Source organism: Diceros bicornis, chromosome 9, assembly GCF_020826845.1.
Source record: "Diceros bicornis minor isolate mBicDic1 chromosome 9, mDicBic1.mat.cur, whole genome shotgun sequence".
NCBI classification, from domain to species: Eukaryota; Metazoa; Chordata; class Mammalia; order Perissodactyla; family Rhinocerotidae; genus Diceros; species Diceros bicornis.
The window spans coordinates 7,278,278-7,302,610 of record NC_080748.1 but is presented as its reverse complement, the minus strand read 5'-3'; positions in this window follow the sequence as shown (position 1 = coordinate 7,302,610).

The window sequence follows — 24,333 nt, the reverse complement described above, 5'->3', positions numbered from 1 at the left end:
GAAGGATGTGCAACTATAACATACAACTATCTACTGGGGCTTTGGGGAAAAAAGGAGGAGGTTGGCAATAGATGTTAGCTCAGAGCCAGTCTTCCTCAGCAAAAAGAGGAGGATTAGCATGGATGTTAGCTCAGGGCTGATCTTCCTCACAAAAAAAAAATTTTTTTTTTAAAAATATTTCAAATAGGAGCACTTAATGGAAAATTAAAAAAAATTAGAATAGGGAAAAACAGAAAAAAAGAAATCATTTTGTTTAGGCAAAACATAGTGTGTTTAAGACAAATATAATGTTCAGAGAGTTACTAAATTAATAAATATGAGAAAGGTTGCTATAAAACTGTTATTATTTTCAGCTTAATAAAGAACTAAATTTGGGCCTAATGAAGAGACTATTTTACTGATATGTCATTAAAAATTTGAAGGATTAGCTCTTAAAGACAATTTCTTTCTTTGGATAAAGTAGAAAATTATGATATAATTTTCATAGCCAGTCTACAGTCAGAAATGGTTTATTTTTCATACTATTTCACAGGACAGAGGCCTGGCACCATTTGGCTCTGAAGTAGTCTATGCGTCTTCTAGACAGAAGAGATAATTTCCTTTCATCTATGAAATTACTCAGGAGATGAAACACAGCAGAACCTCAGCTTGCTATGAGGATTAAATCTCACATTTGGATAGTAATTTTACCTTTGTTAAGCAGCTTATCATTGATTAACTCACTTTATTTTCATTATAATATTATATGATATTATTGAAATTTGAAGTTCTTTATCTATTGCCAAAACACAAATATCTACTAACATTTTGTTTTAATTTCTTATAAACACAATTATTTAATTTTTAAATCTATTTTCCTTCACTTTCTCCCACTTTTTCTATAAGGTATTTTATCCACCCCCTTCCGCCCCCCACACAATACTGGGAGCTGGGAAACAGCAGTGAATAAGACAGGCCTGGTCTTTACCCTCCTGCCACTGACAATCCGTGGGGGATTCAGAAATTAAAGAACACGTTGCGACTGTGGCCAGGGGAAGGATCCAGGGCTTTGGAAGTCTCTCATGCCCTTGAGCCTACAGCATTTCTTTTCTTTTCTTTTTCTTTTTTAAATTTTTTGTTTATTGAGGTAACATTGGTTTATAACATTGTATACATTTCAGGTGTACATCATTATACTTTTTTTTTTTTTTTTTTGGCTTTGAAAATAATTCTGGGAAAAGTTTATTAAAGTGTTTATCTCAGTGCTTAGCAAATAGTAGGTGATTAGAACATAAACACTTGCTTTTCTTCTTGTCAATAAGACATTAAACTTGCTTTTATTGAATGGATGATGCTAGTGGTATTTTTTTTTTTTAATTTTTTGTTTATTGCAGTAACATTGTAAAAATTTCAGGTGTGCATCATTGTACTTCTATTTCTGCATAGATTACATCATGTTCACCACCAAAATACTAATTACAACCCATCACCACACACATGTACCGAATTATCCCTTTCACCCTCCTCCCTCTCCCCTTCCCCTCTGGTAACCACCAGTCCAATCTCTGTCCCTATGTGTTTGTTTATTGTTGTTATTATCTACTACTTAATGAAGGAAATCATGTGGTATTTGACTTTCTCCCTCTGACTTATTTCACTTTGCATTATACTCTCAATGTCCATCCATGATGTCACAAATGGCTGGATTTCATCATTTCTTATGGCTGAGTAGTATTCCATTGTGTATATATACCACAGCTTCTTTATCCATTCGTCCCTTGATGGGCTCTTAGGTTGCTTCCAAGTCTTGGCTACTGTGAGTAACGCTGCAATGAACACATGGGTGCATGTACCTTTACAAATTGGTGTTTTCAAGTTCTTTGGATAAATACCCAGCAGTGGGATGGCTGGATCATATGGTAGTTCTATCCCTGATTTTTTGAGGAATCTCCACGCTGTTTTCCATAGTGGCTGCACCAGTTTGCACTCCCACCAGCAGTGTATGAGAGTTCCCTTCTCTCCACATCCTCTCCAACACTTGTTGTTTCCTGTCTTGTTAATTATAGCCATTCTGACGGGCGTGAGGTGATATCTCATTGTAGTTTTGATTTGCATTTCCCTGATAGTTAGTGATTTTGAACATCTTTTCATGTGTCTGGTGGCCATCTGTAGATCTTCTTTGGAGAAATGTCTGTTCAGGTCCTTTGCCCATTTTTTAATTGGGTTGGTAGTTTTTTGGTTGGTAAGATGCATGAGTTCTTTATATATTTTGGATATTAAGCCCTTATCAGAAGTATGGTTTGCAAATATCTTCTCCCCATTGTTAGGTTGTCTTTTCGTTTTGTTGATGGTTTCCTTTGCTGTGCAGAAGCTTTTTAGTTTGATGTAGTCCCATTTGTTTATTTTTTCTATTGTTTCTCTTGCCCGCTCAGACATGGTGTTTGAGAAGATGTTGCTAAGACTGATGTCGAAGAGTGTACTGCCTATGTTTTCTTCTAGAAGTTTCACAGTTTCAGGTCTTACATTCAAGTCTTAATCCATTTGGAGTTAATTTTTGTGTATGGTGTAAGGTAAGGGTCTACTTTCATTTTTTTGCATATGGCTATCCAGTTTTCCCAACACCATTTGTTGAAGAGACTTTCTTTTCTCCATTGTATGTTCTTGGCTCCTTTGTCAAAGATTAGCTGTCCATAGATGTGTGGGTTTATTTCTGGGCTTTCGATTCTATTCCATTGATCTGTGTGTCTGTTTTTGTGCCAGTACCATGCTGTTTTGGTTACTACAGCTTTGTAGTATATTTTGAAATCAGGGAGTGTGATACCTCCAGCTTTGTTCTTTTTTCTCAGGGTCTTTTGTAGTTCCATATAAATTTTAGGATTCATTGTTCTATTTCTATGAAAAATGTTGTTGGAACTTTGATAGGGATTGCATTGAATCTATAGATTGCTTTAGGAAGTATGGACACCTTAACTATGTTAATTCTTCCAATCCAAGAGCATGGAATATCTTTCCATTTCTGAGTGTCTTCTTCAATTTCTTTCAACAATGTTTTATAGTTTTCGATGTACAGATCTTTCACTTCTTTGGTTAAGTTTATTCCTAGATATTTTATTCCTTTTTTTGCAATTGTAAATAGAATTGTATTCTTAATTTCTCTTTCTGCTACTTTGTTGTTATTGTATAGGAATGCAACTGATTTTTGAATGTTGATTTTGTATCCTGCAACTTTACAGTATTCGTTTATTACTTCTAAAAGTTTTTTGGTGGATTCTTTAGGGTTTTCTATATATAAAATCATGTCATCTGCAAATACTGACAGTCTCACTTCTTCCTTTCCAATTTGGATCCCTTTTATTTCTTTTTCTTGCCTGATTGCTCTGGCTAGGACTTCCAATACTATATTAAATAGAAGTGGTGAGAGTGGGCATCCTTGTCTGGTTCCTGTTCTTAAAGGGATAGCTTTCAGTTTTCATTATTGAGGATGATATTAGCTGTGGGTTTGTCATATATGGCCTATACTGTGTTGAGGTACTTTCCTTCTATACCCATTTCATTTGGAGTTTTTATCATAAATGGATGCTGTATCTTGTCAAATGCTTTCTCTGCATCTATTGAGATGATCGTGTGATTTTTATTCTTCATTTTACTAATGTGGTGTATCACGTTGATTGATTTGTGAATGTTGAACCATCCCTGCATCCCTGGAATAAATCCCACCTGATCATGGTGTATAATATTTTTAATGTATTGTTATATGCGATTTGCTAGTATTTTGTTGAGGATTTTTGCATTGATATTCATCAGTGATATTGACCTGTCATTTTCTGTTTTTGTCCTTGTCTGGTTTTGGTATCAGGGTAATGTCGGCTTAGTAGAATGAGTTAGGGATCTTGCCCCCACTCCTCAGTTTTTTGGAAGAGTTTGAGAAGGATAGGTATTAAGTGTTCTTTGAATGTTTGGTAGAATTCACCAAGGGAAGCCGTCTGGTCCTGGACTTTTATTCCTGGGGAGGTTTTTGATTACTGTTTCGATCTCCTTACTCGTGATTGGTCTATTCAAATTCTCTATTTCTTCTTGATCCAGTTTTGGAAGGTTGTATGATTCTAAGAATTTATCCATTTCTTCCAGATTGTCGAATTGGTTGGCATATAGCTTTTCATAGTGTTCTCTTATAATCTTTTGTATTTCTGAGGTGTCTATGCCTTTTAATTGGAGCATTTAGTCTATTGAAATTTAAGGTAGCTATTGATAAGTATGTACTTACTGCCATTTTTTAACTTTTTTTCTTGCTATTTTAGTAGTCCTTCTCTGTTCCTTTCTTCTTCTCTTGCTGTCTTCCCTTGTGGTTTGATGGCTTTCTTTAGTATTATGTTTGGGTTCCTTTCTCTTAGTTTTTTGTGTATATATTGTAGGTTTCTGGTTTGTGATTACCATGTAGTCCACATACAGTAACCTACATATATAGGAATCTATAGTAAGTTGATGGTCTCTTTAGTTTGACCTCTGTCTGAAAGCTCTACTCTTTAACTCCCCTCCTCCCTCATTTTATGTTTTTGATATCTAACCTCTTTTTTGTGCATTTTGTATCCATTACCCTCTTATCATGGAAATAGATAATTTTTCCTATTTGTGGTCTTCTCTTTTCCCCTTAAATAAGTCCCTTTAGCATTTCTTGTAAGACTGGTTTCTTGGTGAAAAACTCCTTTAATTTTTGCTTGTCTTGGAAACTTCTTATCTCTCCTTCCATTTTGAATGATAACCTTGCTGGGTAGAGTATTCTTGGCTGTAGGTTTTTTCCTTTTAGCACTTTAAATATATCTCTTCTAGACTGTAAAGTTTCTGCTGAGTAGTCAGCTGATAGCCTTATGGGGTTTCCTTTGTATGTAACTTGTCTTTCTCTTGCAGCTTTTAGGATTCTCTCTTTATCTTTAGTTCTGGACATTTTAATTATGATGTGTCTTGGTGTGGGCCTCTTTGGGTTTATTTGGTTAGTGCTCTCTGTGCTTCCCGTACCTGGATGTCTGTTTCCTTCCTTAGGTTAGGGAAGTTTTCCTCTATTATTTCTTCAAACAGATTCTCTGCCCCTTTGTCTCACTCTTCCTTCTGTGACACCTATAGCATGGATGTTAGTATGCTTGATGTTGTCCCAAATGTCCCTTAGACTGTCCTCACTCTTTTGAATTCTTTTTTCTTTTACTTGTTCAGCTTGGATGATTTCTTCTAGTTTTTTATCAAGCTCACAGATCTGTTCTTCTGTCTCCTCTACTCTGCTTTTTAGTCCCTCTAGTGAATTTTTCATTTCCAGTATTGTATTCTTCATTTCTGATTGGTTCTTTTTTATATCTTCCATTTCTTTTTTTTTTTTTTTTGTGCGGAAGATCAGCCCTGTGCTAACATCTGCCAATCCTCCTCTTTTTTTGCAGAGGAAGGCTGGCCCGGGGCTAACATCCGTGCCCATCTTCCTCCACTTTATACGGGATGCTGCCACAGCATGGCCTGCCAAGCTGTGCATTGGTGCATGCCTGGGATCTGAACCAGCAAACCCCAGGACACTGCAGTGGAGCACGTGCACTTAACCGCTTGTGCCACCGGCCGGGCCCCTATCTTCCATTTCTTTGTTGATATTCTCACTGAGTTCATTCATTCTTCTTCCAAGATCAGTGAGCATCCTTAACACTCTGTTTGAGCTCTCTGTCAAGTAGGTTGCTCATTTCTGTTTCACTTATTTCCTTTTCTGGGGTTTTGTCCTGTTCCCTTATGTAGAATGTATTCCTTTGCCTCCTCATTTTGCCTCTTTCCCTGTGCTTGTGTGTAAGTATTAGGTAGGTCAGCTACATCTCCTGCTCTTGGAGAGGTCACCTTATATAAGTGATACCTTATGAGGCCCAGTAGTGTGCTTCCCTCAGTTCTGAATGTCCAGGATTGACCCCTATGTGGGCTACGTGTGTCCTTCTGTTGTGGTGTGGTTGCTCTCTCTGTAGGTGCCCAGGGAGGCTGAGCTATGCCCCTGGCCAGCTGTTGTAATGCTCAGCTGCTTGTAGTTGTTGTGGGCCCTTCAGTCTCTTTATCTGGTGTGGGGAGCCCCAGCACAGTTGGCTGCAAGTTCTAATACCACATTTGTGTTGCAGTATTTCTTTTAAGTGAGTAGGCCCCCAGTGTGGCAGGTTGTTAGGCTCAGGGGCTTACAATTGCTATATGCCTCCAGCCTTTGGGTCTCTTGTCAGCACTCTGAGGATTGCAGTTGGGTGGGGCTGGCCTCAGGCACGGGAGCACCCAATGGTTTCAGGCTTTGGAAGGTGGGGCAAACCTCCTATGTGGGCCTTTGGTAAGCACAAGTCTTCTGCAGCCGACAAGCCCTGCCACCCACAGGTCCACACACACAGTCATTCTACATTCTGAATTTGCCTTTGCAATTTCTACACTGAAAATATTTTTGTCACTTCAAATATAAATATTGATGCTTTTTATGTGTAAAGTGTTCTGATTCTACTATGTTTAATACAAAGCTGAGAAAAGATAAACTAGGCTTTTCTGCTAGCTCACCTTGTTTAACAAACTGAAATGCAAACAGAAAAAAAGAATGAAAAAAAGTGTAATATCCAAGAACTATGGACAGTTACAGAAGGAGTATCATTTGCATTACCCAAATACCAGAAAGGAAAGAAAGAGAGAAAGAAATAGAAGAAATATTTGAAGTAATAATAGCTGAGAATTTCCAAAATTAATGGCTGACACCAAACCACAGATCCAGAAGGCTTAGGAAACACCAAGTGAGATAAATCTATACCAAGACATATCACATTCAAACTGCAGGAAACCAAAGACAGAGAAAATCTTGAAAGAAGCCAGAGAAAAATAACACCTTACCTATAAAGCAACAAGGATAAGAATTACATTGAACTTCCCATTAAAAAATATGCAAGCAAGAAGTGGATTGAAATATTCAACGTGTTGAAAGTAGGACACCAACCCAAAATTCTACACCCAGTGAAATTATTCTTCAAAAGTGATAGAAAAACACAGACTATCTCAGACAAACAAAAATCGAAGGAAGTTTTGAACAGTAGATCTGCCCTGTGAGAAATGTTAAAAAACATCCTTCAGATGGAAAATGATACAGGTTATAAAGGACACAGAAACTTAGATCTACATAAAGAAAGAAACAAAGTTGAAGAAGGAATAAATGAAAGTAAAATAAAAAATCATTTATTTTTCTTACTCTTAATTAATTGACTAGGTAGCTGCTTTTTTCAAAGTAATAATACAGTAATTTATTGGGTACTTATACCATATGAACAAGTAAAATGAATGACAGTAATGTTACAAAAAACAAGAGGGAGGGCTTGAGAATATTTGGTTATAAGGTTACTGCACTACCACTGAAGTGGTAGAGTGTTACATAAAAGAGGACTTAGATGCCTTGCAAATGTATATTTCAAACTCTAAAAAAATCATAGAAAGAAGTATAATCAAGATACTAAGTAAAGTGAGAAAATGGAATAATATAAGATGATCAATTAATACAAGAAAAGGAAAAAAAAGAAGGCAAAAAAAAAAAAAAAAACAAAGAACAAACCCAGTGAATTAAAAAACAGTTAATATGGTAGATATTAACCCAACTATATCAATAATTACCCTAATTAAAAAATAAAGACTGTCAGAGTGAAGAAAAAAAGAAAGACCCAGCTATCTCTTGCCTAGAAGAAACCTATTCTAAACAGAAAAACACAGACAAAAGTCAAGGAGTGGAGAAAAATGTACCATGCTAACACTAATCAAAAGAAAGTTACAGTAGCTACATTAATTTCAGACAAAGCAGACTTTAGAACAAGGAAAATTATTAGGGATAAAGAAGGACATTATATAATGACAAAGGAGGCAATTCTCCAAGAAGACATAACAATCCTTAATGTGTATGCACCTAGCATCAAAATATGTGAGGCCCAAGCTGACAGAATTGCAAGGAAAAGTAGACATACCCAGAGACTCTGGTTAAAGATGGTGACATAGGAGGCTCCTAAATTTCCCTCCTCCCATGGACTCACCAAATGTACAGCTATACATAGAGCAATTCCCTCTGAGAGAAATCCAGAAAATAGATGAGTGACTCATACACATTGGGCAATCGACAAGAGGCACATTCTTGTCATAAACTCCACCCCTGGCACAGTGCCTTACAATCAGCACAAAAATATTAAATAAAACTATAACTATAATAATTTGTTAATGGATACAAAATATATGACATCAAATTGTAAAATGTAGGGGGAATCTAAAAATGTAGTTTTTCTATGCATTCAAAGTTACATTGCATTTAGCTTAAAGTAGACTGTTATAACTATAAGATATTTTATATAAGCCTCATGGCAAACACAAAGTAAAACATACAGTAGATACACAAAAGATAAAGAGAAAGGAATCAAAGCATACCACTACAGAAAATTATTAAATCACAAAGAAAGAGAGCAAAAGGGGAAGAAAGAAAAAAAGAAACTGCAAAGCAGCCAGAAAACAATGACTGTAACGGCAACAGTTCATCTATACCTATCAATAATTCCTTTAGACACAAATGGACTAACTTCTCTAATCAAAAGACATAGGGTGGCTAAATGGATAAAAAACAAGACCCAACTATGTACTATCTATAAAAGACTCACTTCAACTTTAAGGATACACATAGAATGAAAATGAAGGGAGGGAAATTAGCATTCCATGCAAATGGAAAACAAAAGAAACCAGAGGTAGCTATACATTTATCAGACAAAATAGACTTTAAGCTCAAGACTGTAACAAGAGACAAAGAAGGTCATCATATAATGATAAAGGGGTCATTTCACTGAGAGGGTATAACATTTGTAAATATTTATGCATCCAACATCAGAGCGCCTGAATATGTAAAGTGAATATTAACATATGTGAAGAGAGAAATACACAATACGATAATAGTAGGGGACTTCAATACCCCACTTTCAACAATGGGCAGATCATCCACACAGAAAATCAATAAGGAAACATTGGACATAAACTATGTGTTAGTTCAGATGGACTTATTGGATATTAACAGAGTATTCCATCCAACAGCAGCAGAATATACATTCTTCTCAAGCGCACGTGAAGCGTTCTCCAGGATAAACCATATATTAGACCACAGAACAAGTCTTAATAAACTTAAGAAGATTGAAATCATATCAAGCATCTTTCCCTACCAACATGGTATGAAACTAGAAATTTATTAAAAGAAGAAAACTGGAAAATTCACAAATATATGGAAATTAAACAACACACTCCTTAACAACAAATGGGTCAATAAAGAAACCAAAGGGAAATGAAAAATACCTTGAGACAACTAAAATTGAAAACACAACATAACAAATCATATGGGATGCATCAAAAGCAGTTCTAAGAGGAAGTTTATAGCGATAAATGCCACATTAAGAAAAAAGAAAGATCTCAAACAATTTAACTTTACACTTCAAGGAATTAGAAAAAAGAGGAACACAGTAAGCCTGAAGTTGGTAGAAGGAAGGGAATAAAAAAGATTGGAGTAGAAATAAATAAAATAGAGAATAAAAAGAAAATAGAAAAATCAATGAAACTAAGAACTAGTTTTTTGAAAAGATAAACAAAATTGCAAACTGAGAAAAAAAAAGAGAAGACTCAAACAAAATCAGAAATTAAAGAGGAGACATTACAACTTATACCACAGATATAATAAGGATCATAAGAAACTACTGTGAGCAATTATACACCAACAAATTGGACAACTTAGAAGAAATGGATGAATTCCTAGAAACAAATTTATCAAGACTGAATCAGGGAGAAATGAAAAATGTTAACAGAACAATTACTAGTAAGGAGATTGGATCAGTAATCAAAAATCTCCCAACAAAGAAAAGTCCAGGACCAGATGGCTTCACTGGTGAATTTTACTGAATGTTTAAAGAAGAATTAATACTAATCCTTCTCAAATTCCTTCAAAAAATGGAACAAGGGGGAAAAATTACAAACTCATTTTACAGTGCCAGCATTACGCGGATACCAAAGCCAGACAAGAACACTACAAGAAAAAATGAATGTAAGACCTGACTATAAAACTCCTAGAAGAAAACATGGGGAGTATGGACCTTGACATTGCTCTTGGCAATGATTTTTTGATTTGACAGCAAAAGCACAGGTGAAAAAAGCAAAAAGAAACAAATGGGACTACATCAATCTAAAAAGCTTCTGCACAGCAAAGGAAAACATCAACAAAATGAAAATGAAGTCTATTGAATAGTAAAAATAAAGGGTTAATATCCAAAATATATAAAGTACTCCTAAAACTCAATAGCAAAAAAAGCAAAGAACTCAATTAAAAATTGGGCATAGACCTGAATAGACATTTTTCCAAAGAAGACATACAAATGGCCAACAGATTCACGAAAAGGTGCTCAGCATCACTAATCATCAGGAAAATACAAATCAAAATCACAATGAGATATCACTTCACACCTGTTAGAATCTCTATTACCAAAAAGACAGCAGGAAAAAATGCTGGCAAGGCTATGGAGGAAAGGGAACTCTTATACACTGTTGGTGGTAATGTAAACTGGTACAGCCAATACGGAAAACAGTATGAAGGGTTAAAGAAATTAAAAATAAAAAATGCAATCAGAAAAAAATTAAAAATAGAGCTACCCACTTCTGGGTATATATCCAAAGGAAATGAAATTAATATCTCAAAGAGTTATCTATACAGTTATGCACTGCATAACGTTTTAGTCAACAATGGGCCCTATGTATGATGGTGGTGCCATAATATTAGTGCCATATAACCTAGATATGTAGTAGGCTATGCCATCTAGGTTTGTGTAAGTATACTCTATGATGTTTGCACAAAGACAAAATTGCCTAATGACACATTTCTTAGAGCGTCATTCATGGTTCATGACTGCTTTCCTATGTTCATTGCAACATTATTTATAATAGCCAAGGTATGAAAACAATCTAAGTGTCTGTTGATAGATGAATGGATAAAGAAAATGTGATACACACACACGCACACGCATACACATATACACAGTGGAATATTATTCAGCCTTAAAAAGGAATGAAATCCTGCCGTTTGCAACAATGTGGATGATCCTGAGGGCATGTTACTTGAAATAAGACAGAGAAAGACAAATGCTATGTGGTATCACTTATATGCGGAATCTAAAAAAAAAAAGTCAAATTCATAAAACGGTGAGTAGAATGGTGGTTGCCAGGGCCTGGGGAGTGGGGAAAATAGGGAAAGGTTGGTAAAAGGGTAGAAACTTTTAGTTATAAGATGAATAAGATATGATGACCTAATATATAACATAGTGACTGCAGTTGATGATACTGCACTGATACTGTACTGTATAATTGAAATTTGTTAAGAAAGTAGAACTTAAGTGCTCTCATCACTTAAAAAGGTAAATATGTGAGGTGATGGATGTGTTAATTCAACGAAGGAATTCCTTTCACAATGTGCACATATCAAATGATCATATTGTACACTTAAAATGTTTAATTTTATTTGTCAATTATACATCAATAAAACTGAAAAAAATTAGACACATCTACATTATAGTTGGAGACATCAACACCATTCTTTCAAAAACTGATAGACCCAGCAGTAAGAATGTCAACAATGATATAGTTAAATTGAGCAGCATGTTAATCAATGGTATATAACTGACATTTATAGAACACGTCATCCAACAACAGCAGAATACAGATACTTCTCGAGCTTACATGGAACAGTCGCCAAGATAATCCACCCTCTGGCCCATAAAACACACCTTGCCAAATTTAAAAACATAGAAATATGACCAAGTGTGCTCTCAGACCACAATGGAATTAACTAGAAATCAATAAAAAGAAGACAGCTGGACAATCCTAAAATATTTGGAGATTAGACTACATAGTTCTAGTAACACATAGTTCAAAGAAGTCTCAAGAGAAACTTAAAAATAAAAATAAAAAAATGTAATAACTTAGATGAAATGGACCAATTCCTTAAAAAAAATATTACTAAATAACACAAAGAGAAATAGATAATCTGAATCTATTAAAGAAATTGAATCAATAATTAAAAACTTTCTAAAAAAGAAAGGAACAGATTCAGGTGGTTTAACTGGTGAATTCTACTAAACATTTATTGAAGAAATAATACCAATTCTCTAAAATTTCCTTCAGAAGATGGAAGCAGAGAGAATACTTCCACATTCATTCTGTAAAACTAGTGTTACTCTAATATAAAACTAGATAAAGACATTACAAGAAAGGAAGACTACAGACCAAATGAACAGAGATTTAAAAAAAATCCTTACTTAATATTACTTAAATATTAGCAAATTGAACCAAAGAATGTATGAAAAGAATCATGCACAGTGACCAAGTGAGATTTATTCCAGGTATACAAGGCTGATTCAGCATTTGAAAATCAGTAAATGTAATCCACCACATCAGTAGGCTAAAGAGGAAAAATCATATGATCATATCAATTGTTGCACAAAATATTTCCTCAATTTCATAAAGAATATGTATAAAAACCTACAGCTAACATCATACTTAATGATGAGAAACCAGATACTTTCCTCCTAAAATAGGGAACATGGCAAGGATGTCCCCTCTCTTCACTCCTATTCAATGTGATACTGGGAATCCTAGTAATTACAGTAAGACAAGAAAAGGAAATAAAAGGTATACAGGTTGGGAAGAAAGAAGCAAAACTGCACTTGTCTGTAGATGACATGGTTGTCTACGTAGAAGATCCCAAAGAATCAACAGCAACAAAAAAACTTCTGGAATGAGTAAGCATTTAAAGCAAGGTGACGGAATACAATGGTAATATACAAAAGTCAGTTGCTTTCCTGTATACCAGCAATGAAAAATTGGAACTTGAAATTAAAAGCACAATATCATTTACATTAGCAACAAAAATTAAAATGCCTAGGAATGAATCTAACAAAATATGTATAGGATCTATAGTAAATAGAAAACTACAAATCTCTAATGAAGGAAAGGAAATAAAATTTAAATAAATGAAGAGATATTCTATGGTCATGGATTGAAAGACCCAATATTGTTAAAATCTAAATTATTTGCAACTTGATTTATAGATTAAGTACAATATGAATGAAAATATCAGCAAGCTATTTTGTGGATTTCAAAAAACTAATTCTAAAGTTTATATGGAAAGCAAAAGACCCAGAATAGCCAACACAATTGTGAAGAGGAAGAACAAAGTTAGTGGGCTGTTCCACATGACTTCAAGACTTACTAAAAGGCTATAGCAATCAAGACAGAAAGGTATTAGCCGAAGAAGAGACATATAGATCAATGGAATAAGATAAAAAGCCTCAAAATACCCACATACAAATATAGTGAACTGATCTGTGATGAATGGACAAAGGGAATTCAATTGAGAAATGACAGTCTTTTCAACAAATGGTGCTATAACAATTGGATCTCCATATAGAAAGGAAAAAGAAAGACTAGAAGAAAGCAAAAAATGAAAAAGAATCTTGACAGAGATTTTACATCTTTTATAAAAATTAACTCAAAATGGACCATGAGCCTAAATGTAAAATGCAAAAGTATAAAAATCTAGAAGGATTCATAATGAATTTTTAAGTACAACACAAAACCGTGTTTCATGAAAGAAAAAATTGATATATTGGACTTTATTAAAATTAAAAACTCCTGCTCTGTTGAAGACAATTGTTAAAAGAAGGAAGAGAAAAGCAACATACTAAGAGGAAATATTTGCAAAACGAATAGCTAATGAAGGACTTGTATCTAAAATATACAAAGAACTCTTAAAACTCAACTGTAAGAAAACAGAACCCAATTAAAAAATTGGGCAAAATATATGAACAGACATATCAACAAGGAAGATGTAGAGATAGCAAATAAGCATATGTGAAGATGCTTAATATTACTATTCATTAGGGGATTGCAAATTGAAACAACAATCATTACATACCAATTAGAATGACTGAAATATTTGGCAATGCTAGCTATTGGCTAGGATACAGAACAACAGTAACTCCAATTCATTGTATGTGGAAATACAAAATAGTACAACAACTTTGGAAGACAGTCTGGCAGCTCTTACAAATCTAAACATAGTCTAATCATATGATCTAAAAATTGCACTCCTAGGTATTTACTCAACTGATTTGAAAACTTATGTCCACACAAAAAAACTACATGCAAATGTTTATAGAGGCTTTATTTACAATCACCAAAAGCTGGAAGCAACCAAGATGTCTTTCAACAGGTAAGTGGAAAAACAAACTATGATACGCCCATACAATGGAATATTATTGCATACACCCAATAATGGAATATTATTCTGTGATAAAAAGAAATGAACTATCAAGCCACGAAAAGGCAGAGGAACTTTGAATGCATATTGGTAAGTAAGAGAAGCCAGTCTAAAAAATAAAAATTAGAGCAGTTCAGGCAAGAGTCCTAAAAGGAAGGTGCTTGGAAGATCAGGAACAAGGACACTTGTGGAAGACACATGCAGAGGGATGCAAGGGACGTGGGCACAAAGTGAGAGGAACTTTGTATTTCACATTTATATTCACCAGAGATCATATGTTTCAGGGGAGATATGGAGCGACCAGTTGGACAGGACGACTTATGCAGTAGCTGTCAGCCAGTGTCTGTACTTAGCTCCCCCAGTGCTTAGACAGTGGGCCCATGGCCACAGCAGCCATGGCAGAGATGGAAACTATGGATTCACAGCGTGGGCTTCCTCCCACCAGGGCTGATCTAGCCTTATTGCAAATTAAAGTTTGATGTGTCAGAAAAAGAGAATAAAGCTGAGTCCCAGTATGGTATCATGTCTTAAAGAGATCAACCAGCTGTTTAGTGGCAATTTTAGTTTAACAGAGCCTTCTACTCTGGAAAGAAAAGTGATTCATGCTGATGAGGACTAACAAATATTCTAAATGTGAATTTGCCTTTCCTTCCCACCCCACAGTACCTTTGACAATACCACTACCCAAGGGCTCAGAGAGAGTATGATTTATAGACATAAGACCTCTCACAACATTGTTTAGGACTAAGGAACCCATTCATTGCACAGGAGGTGTGGCACTGAGCATATAACCATTAAATCCCATGGTTCTACCACATATTTCACCATCCAGAAGCATCCAGTCTGACGGAGTCTAGCAACAGAACTTTCAAGATGCAGCTGAGTGATGGCTTGGAGCAGAGCCTCTGTAAAGTTAGGATGTTATCCTTTCAGTGTGTTATGTAACTTCAAATAGCTTCCATTAGGTGATTCTGTGTCATCAGCAGGTAGAATACACAGGTCCAAAAACCAACGACTAGAAGTGGGAATGACTCTGGTAACTCATCACTCTCATTGACCCATTTGGAGTATCTGTGCTTTCTTCCTTTTAACTCTAGGTTCCGTGGATCTAAAGGACGTGGTTCACACAAGAAAGATAACTCCATCAATGAACACAGGCAGGGTTGAATTAAACTTAAAGCTACCTGCCACCAGCTCATGTTTGCCTCCTCATAGCCTTGGGAAAACAAGTAAGGAATGGAATTACTATACTAATAGGGGTAATTGACTTTTGTCATCAAAATAAAGTATAGTCACAACTACATAATAAAACTAAGGAAGAATCTCTTCTAGAGTAGATCACTCATGTGATCCATTGGGATGTCTCTTGGTGTTCCCATGTCCAATTTTAACTGTGAATGGCTAACTACAGTAACCACAGTCTGATAAGAGCGTGGTAACAGGGACTTAAATCCTTTATGGATGAAAGTCGGAGTCACCCACTGGTCAAGACATCTGGGCCAGGAGGTGTGCTAGATGAGAGTATGGGGAATCTAAATGGGTGGCAAAGGAGAGACATAATATCAATAATTACGACCTTGGAACCGACTTAAAGCACGGGTTATAGGTTGTCCCACTAAACATCCTCCCGTAAGTTTTTTTCCAAGTAATTATTAACAATCAGGATTTTAAAGAAGCTGTGACCTAGTAGTGTATGCTTAATGTAAGAAACAAATGGGTCCGAGCAGTGAAAGGGGTGGACACTGGCACACACTGTCAGTGTCTGTCAGTGTTCCGCTCAGATTCCTTCTACAGATTCTATGTACCTCTTCTCCGGTTTTGGTGTGCTTCATTGCTAACAGTTCACACCTGCGAACTTCTCTAGAGGACTACCTTGAAGTTATTGGAGCTGCTTCATTTGAGGCACCAAGAGCCAGAAGTGCCTGGCAGTTCAGTTCCTCTCCAAGTAGCCCCATAACGACTGACTGGAATGTGAAGATGACAGCCCAGGTCCCTTGCCTCCAGAGGGGGCAGCTCCACAGTGAGATGGATTCTCTGCGGCTTCCCACGGGATCAGGCAGAGGCTAGAACTTCATCTTTCTTGGCTTCTTCTCCTTTCCTTTCCTTTCCTGTTTCTCCCATTACCTACTAGAAAGTTTCTTCTAGGAGCAATTTCTGAATAAATCATTTGCATAAGAATCCTTATCTCAGGATCTGCTTCTGGGAAATCTGACCCAGGACTGTGAAAATTTTTCAATAACACATGTTGGGACTGCTGACTATCCTTTTGAAAGATAATAAAATTATATCCCCACTTCTCACTATACACAAGAATAAATTTAAAATAGATTAAAGAGATAACTGAATAACATTAATAAATAAAATATAAGAAAATATTTTGAATAATCTTGGGATAGCAAGCTTTTTTGGGCATGGTGTGAAACCAATATAAAAAAATAAGGGAATATAACAATGAACTAATGTGAGGTTTTCTGATGAGCAAAACATGCACTATGTTAAAAAGATGAAAGACAGATTGAAAAAATATTTGCAATACATATAACACAGGGTTTCATAAATTATATTTAAGAAGGCCCTAAAACTAAAAAATATAAACCAAATAACCCAAAGAGAAAAATGAGAAGAAAGAATATGTAAAGGTAATTCACAGATGGAATGTGCTTAACCACACTAGTAAAAAATGCAAATTAAAACTAAACATTATCCTCTGAATAGGATATTGGAAAAAAGCTATGACTGGCAAGAGTATCTAAAAATGGGTGCTTACATCTACCTCTGGATAGAGAGAATTTTGGCAGTTGGTATCCATTGACGTTTTGAATGTCCAAACTTGAACTTCAGGAATACCTTTTGTAAGAATTTATCCTACAGAAATACTTTCAGGATTGAAAAGATACGCAAATACAGATGTTTTGTAAAATCAATTGGAAATTAATTAAATGCAGTATTGAGCAACTAATCAGAGATGATTTAAAGTTTCATTAATAAAAGAACCACTGAAAAATCATACAGAGATCAAAAGAATGATGTGATTTATATGAGCTGACTTTGAAAGGACTTTGACACAAGGGTAAAAAATAAGTATATTGCAGAAAAACGTGTAGTGTATGGTTACATTTGTATAACAACACCATCAACAACAAAACGTGTGTGTGCGTGTGCACGTGCTTTCACATATACTGTACATTTACCAACTTCTGTCTGGATTGATGTATGTCTTCTGCTCCCTGATCGCTGATCTGTGTTCCATGAGTCGTCTCTCATCACCACATACATTTGTGCTATTCAGTGTTCATTGCACTGTAATTGTAGGAGTTAAGAACAGCAGTTTTACAGTCAGCTCTATTAGAACGACAGCTCCACCCTCTGAGAGCTATTGACCTTCAGCGAGTTCCTCACCTCCCTAAGCTTCAATAACCTCATTTGCTAAAGGTAGGTAAGAACAGTACCTCTACTTCTTTAGAGAGGCAAAATAAGAACATAAGATAAGGCTTGCGAATTGCCCACCAAAGTCAGCAGCTATTCATCGTCCCCACAGGGAGTCTTCCTTCAGATTCTGTGGCTAAAGAAGTGGAATTTTGAATGAAGTCTCATGGCTCTCAAACTTTTAGAGGGAAAATAAAAATTGAAGTCTTCTGTATCTAAAATATCTTTTCAAAGTAAAATATAAAACTACACAGTAGTTTAATTAAAAATTCCTAAAAAATGTCAAAAATCACAATTAAGCCCTCCAGTCTCTTTTTTAATTTTGCCATCTCTCTTTAGCAAATCTCTTTAATATTGTGAGAGAAGCACAAGGTTTTTTTTTTTTTTTAAGAATCAAACACTTGCAGCTCAATACTACATGAAAAAAAAAGTATATGTTGAAGTAAGGGACTAGATAACAGAGCGTAGGGGAAGAGGGAGAATCCCCCTCTGACCTTTCCTTTAAGGCTCTTATGGCTGGCCAAATAATTAAAAGACAGATTAACAGGAGAAAATAATACCTAGTTTAATAATATGTATACATGGGAGAAACCAGGGACACTGAGTTTTTCAGCACAATGGCAGAGATTCTCGTCTTAAATACTATCTTCAGCTAAAGACAAAGGAGGATGATGGGGGTGGGGGGAGTCAGTTACAGAAGATTACCAGAAAAGCACAGTAAATAAGAGTAAGTTTATTATGCAGATTTAAGGCCTCACCCTTCACATTGATAAGTTTCTAGAAATGAGGTCATCCCCCCTCTCCCCAGTACAGAGAGGGAGATACCTTTACAAATGGAGATTTCCCTTATAAATGTAAATGTTTGTCTGGCAACTCCCAGCAGGGCTACCCAGAGAATGTGGCCAGGAAGAGACAGAATTTTTGATAAGAGGGGCTTGGTGCCTTTCCCACTGTAATATCTATTTTACATTATATTACAGCCATCATGATAGTAACTCCTTTCTAAAACAGATCTTTTATGTTAAATTCTTTAGGTAGTTTGGGAGGGGAAACTCAAATGTTCTTCCTGACTTTTCTGAGTCTTTATTGTCTTTAGCTCGAAATAATCCGCATACCAGAGCAGTGAATCTTGGGGTGGCCTGCCCTGAGCACCATCAAGAGTAATAAACTAAAAGCAAAAAGTAAACATTACTAGTAGAAAAACTAAAGTAAATATCCAGGGAAGTCAATGTACTTGAATTACATAAATTGTGTAAAACCTCCACATAACAGTAGTTTAGGAATTAAGATTAATTAATGAGATTGTATTGCCACTGACTCCATTCACAAAGTTATGACATTTATATTATTTTTAGCACCATGTAGTCTTATTAAATACTTCAGAAAGCAAAATAAAAATGAAAAAGCCTAGCTTTTTAAATTTTTTTATTTTTGTTTTTATTATTTTTTATTGCAGTAACATTGGTTTATAAAATTATATAAATTTTAAGTGTATATCATTATATTTCAATTTCTTTGTGGATTACATCTTGTTCACCACCCAAAGACTAATTACAACCCATCACCACACACATATGCCTGATCACCCCTTTCCCCCTCCTCCCTCCCACCTTCACCTCTGGTAACCACCAATCCTGTCTCTATGTGCTTATTTGTTGTTGTTTTTATCTTCTATTTATGGTATCATGGGTATTTATGGATCATATGGTATTTCACCTTCTCCCTCTTACTTATTTTGGTTAGCATAATACCCTCAAGGTCCATCCATGTTGTCACAAATGGCCAGATTTCATCATTTCTTATGGCTGAGTAGTATTCCATTGTGTATATATACCACATCTTCTTTATCCATTCGTCCCTTGATGGGCACCTAGGTTGCTTCCAAGTCTTGGCTATTGTGAATAATGCTGCAATGGTGCATATATCTTTAATCATTCATGTTTCCATGTTTGAAAAAGCCTGGCTTTGAGTTGAGGAAGACCTGATTCTAGCTGTGTGCTCATGCCCAAGTGCTAAACTCCTCTACTCACTTTCTTCCTCTCCAAATAAAGGTATAATAGCTCCTTGTAGGGAGTTTTTGTGTGGAGGAGAGGTAATAAATGAAAAGTACCTAACAAAAGTTGGCACGGTAGGCACTCAACTAACGGTAGCTGATGATCTTGAAATTACATCAATATTTTGAGACACCGTTCTTCCCTCCAAGAGCTGACATTGTTGGGGTAAGAAAGAACTGGAAGCAAGTAATAAGAAAATTCCAGAATGCAGATGTATGCAAACTCTTGAGGTCATCTAAGGAAGCTGATATTGTTTTTATGTGCTTAGGCCATACTTGTCAAAATTCTTTTTAAATATCTCAGAGGCAAGGCCCAGAAATTTCTGGCTTTAAGAGAATCTCAATGAGCCTAGGAATCTACCTCCATTTTGCTTCTGTCAGTGGTCTAGTCACATGAATTTTCCACATAGCAACCCTTCCTCTATTTCATATTTTCTCATCTCTGGATAAACATCCCCAGCTTTTTGCCTTCTATGTTATGTTCTTTCTCTATTTGCCGTTAAAGCATCCAAGTGACTAAAAATTTCCTTTATTCAAGTGTTTCTGTGTATCTTCAGAGGGTGTTCCACATGGATTTGTGAACACAATTTGTCAGGTTCCTTGTAGTGGCTGATATCCTACCTTCCTCTTCTTACTGTAGCCCTGATTGGCTTAGTACTCACTCATCTATTTGACGACACCATGTCACTTCTTCCTATGACAATTCCTGAAGGCCATTGCTGTGTCTGCCAACCAATACTGTTGCCACTTCTAATTTCATCATTTCTCCATCCGATATACATGCAGTACTTTCTTGAAAACAAGTGCATGCATTTATTTCTCCCAAACTCCATCTCTTTAAATTTGATTCATTTTTGTAACTTATAAAGAAATTTCCTCATCATATTGTAACATCCAGTGTCTTCATCATCTTTCTGGATCTGTAGTGTCTGAAAGAATGTATAAAGTGTCTGCTATATATTCTTTCAAGTCATTGGTTAACATGTTGTATGGGTTTTCCTCTGGTCCTCTGTGTCTTACATCTTTCTAGAGAGGTTAAGACTCATGTTCTATATCCTTGTAATACTTCAAACATGGGGTTATCACTTACCAGCCAGATCCTAAATACTCCACGATAAAGGATGTATAGAAGGGATTGCAGAAAGTGGTGTTAGGCAGAGAGATGGGTTGGTATCCCTGGTACAAATTGAAGGTGCTCAGTAAATATTGGTTAAAAAATGGAAAAACCAGGTGGTCGGACCAGATGACTTTTTTTTTTTTTTTGGTGAGGAAGACCAGCCCTGAGCTAACATCTGCAAATCTTCCTCTTTTTGCTGAGGAAGACTGGTCCTGGGCTAACGCCTATGCCCATCTTCCTCCACTTTATATGGGACACTGCCACAGCGTGGCTTGACAAGCGATGCATCGGTGTGCGCCCAGGATCTGAACCAGGGAACCTCGGGGTTGGCGCAGCGGAGTGCACGCAATCAACAGCTTGCACCACCAGGCCAGCCCCCCAGATGACTTTTAATGGTGTAAGAAATGGCCAAACAAAAGAAGCTATAATGTGACAATTTCTTGTTATTGTATACAATTATGAGGATGACAATTAACAAGGAGGAAAGAAGAAATCTTATCAAGTGGATAGAAAAAATTAACCTATAGGGGGCTAAAAAGAGAATCCTGAAGCTAGGAGTATGTCTTAATCAAGACCTCTATAGAAGTTTTTCTGAAAAAAGTAATTAAACAACATACAACAAATTGATGATAAAGGTCTTTCTGTGCAGAAGAAATATTTCTAGGAGGCTTAAATTGTGTGTGTTAACTCTTCCTCTACTGCCTTTTCCTGTGAAAGTCATAACTTGTCTAGGCTCAAATTATCTAATATATAAAATAATTTTCCAAGCTGATTTATTGAAATCTCTTGAAAATCTAAGAGCTCTTAGATCTAATAAAATGTGTTTACTAATATTTATTCTATTAGCTTAAATTTTAAAAAGTTTTTTTTTTTACCCCAAGAATTTTGCTGCATTTCTCAATATTTAGTGTTATATTTTTCAGTCAAAGTTTTGTTATTTACTGGAAATTAAGGTTTTGGAAGACAGTGAAAAGGATAAAAATAGTGCAAATTTATTTTGGAGGGAATTTTAGGGTTAAAATATGGGAATGTGATGAAGGATTTCTCATATTTTTACTCAGATACAACATAGCTTCTTTTTCTCCCATTAAGTGATGATTTTTTACTTCTTGTTCTTACTCGGTAGTTTACACCGCGTTGTGATCTTATCTCTGATTTTATCCTGTGGGAAGTGCTAACGGATGAAACTTATGTTCAGCGATGGCTAAGATGCCAGTTCCATATTGCATTGAGCAAGCACTCGGAGCACAGACGGGAATTTGTAACACAAGGGAGCACGAAATGTGAGACTGAGCGAGAAGTATAATGTGCCTCTCAAGTGCCCGAGAGAAATCAGGTGTGACGTATAGAGGCCACGATGATGAAGTTGCACAACCCAACCTTCCTCCACAGTGGAGATTTCTCTAGAAAATTGTAATTGGAAATGCATGTATGTCTTAAAATAAAAGTATTTAAGAAGAAAATAGCTAAGAAAATATGAAGCCAAAGAGCGTCTACAAAACTATTTCTTTTTTCTTTTTTTTTTTGCTGAGGAAGACCGGCCCTGAGCTAACATCTATTGCCAATTCTCCTCCTTTTTTTTTCCCCCCCCAAAGCCCCAGTAGATAGTTGTATGTCATAGTTGTACATCCTTCTAGTTGCTGTATGTGGGACGCCGCCTCAGCATGGCCGGAGAAGCAGTGCGTTGGTGCGCGCCTGGGATCTGAACCCAGGCCACCAGTAGTGGAGCATGCGCACTTAACCGCTAAGCCACTAAATAAGGGAAGCATGACTTGTTATCCAGGCAAGAAGGGAAGCCCAGAGATGCGACACTGCCCCAGTCAGCAACATCAGAAAGAGGTGTCATTGTCTAAGGCATTGGGAATTCTCATCTCTCATCTTGATGTGTCTGTATTTAGAAGTTTATGCACAGTTTCATCACCTTGACTGCATTTATAATTGTACCTAACAGGGTCTGTAAATCACTAAGTTTCTAAGATATTTCACTGTAATCTTTTTTTGTCATCAGCTCCCTCACACTCTCATTTCTAAACAATGTAATCATGGCTTTTGCAGTGAAAAGCAGCCTTATAAGGTACCTGCCAATTGTTATAAAACCCAATATTGTCTTCTCAAACAAACTCTTTCATTGTGGTTTAAGTGGAAATGATCATAAATCATATATAATTAGGCAAGTAGATTATGTCACGTTTACCATTTGAAAAGAATATGGTGAAATATGATGCAATTTTCTATCTTTTTTCCTTAATTAAAAGATAACACATAAAGGTTCACTCCTCGTTTTGAAGTTTTTCAGATATACTAATTAGCCTTTGTTTTTTTCCTTCCACGAGAAGAAAAGGAATCAAATTTAATTTGATGTCGTAGCAATCTAATAGTAAAATAAAAAATAAAAACAATGGTGAGTTTAGAGATTTATCCTATATCCTAGAATCTAATACCAACTCATCATCACTATTGATAATAAAATTGAGATCTTCACTGTAACATTGGAAACATTGTTGATACTCTCCTACCTCTCATTTTCATGAAAGAGAACTTGGGCCATGGAGACAGTTGGTAAGACTCTAAAAAAATTTGAGAGGCGCCCCAATCGTATTATGTGGATTCTCTACTTTCCCTCTCATCTTGATGCAATTCTATTTTTTCCATCTTTTGTCTTCATGTGTTCAAACTTGATTCAAAAAAGGTCTTGAAACTAATACTCACCAAGGTACGAATGACCAATAAGAGCAAAGTAAAGCCACTGCCTATCTCTTTGTAGAAATGTTTGTTTTGCTGTTTTCAAGTTTTTCCTGGACAAGGGAGATAGAGAAAGAAGCTTGAATAGTTAAAAAAAAAAAAAAATCAGTTTTTGTTAATCAGTCTATAATGGAGTCCAACATATAAAAAAAGGAAGAATTTAGAAAAGCTATTACAGAAATAAATTATATGTTAATTTACAAAACATAAAAAGTGTTGTAAGAGAGACAAAGTGTGTAAGAACAGCTTTATGGATGAGGAACAGTCTTACATTATTTTTCTTTCACCTTTTCATAAATGATGCGACACAGTTTCTCAAAGTGCGATCCCCAGACCAACATCCCATGAGAACCTGATAGAAATGCAAATTTCCAGGTCCTTGCTCACACCCACTGAGAGGCCCAGCCATCTGCATTTTAAGATGTGTTTCAGGTTATTCTGATGTACACTGAAGTTCTAGAACCAATGATGTAGAGAGTACATGATGGAGTGCAGAGTTAGACGCATCTAAGTTCCAAATCCTGGGCACATTTGCCAACTGTGTGACCCCAGAGAAACTACTTACATTCAAAGGATATTGGCATCCTCCTGTATAAAATGAAAATAGTAATAAAGACATTATAGGATTGTTGTCAGAGTTAAATGAGATATTGAATAGGTAAGAGAGTATTAAATGGG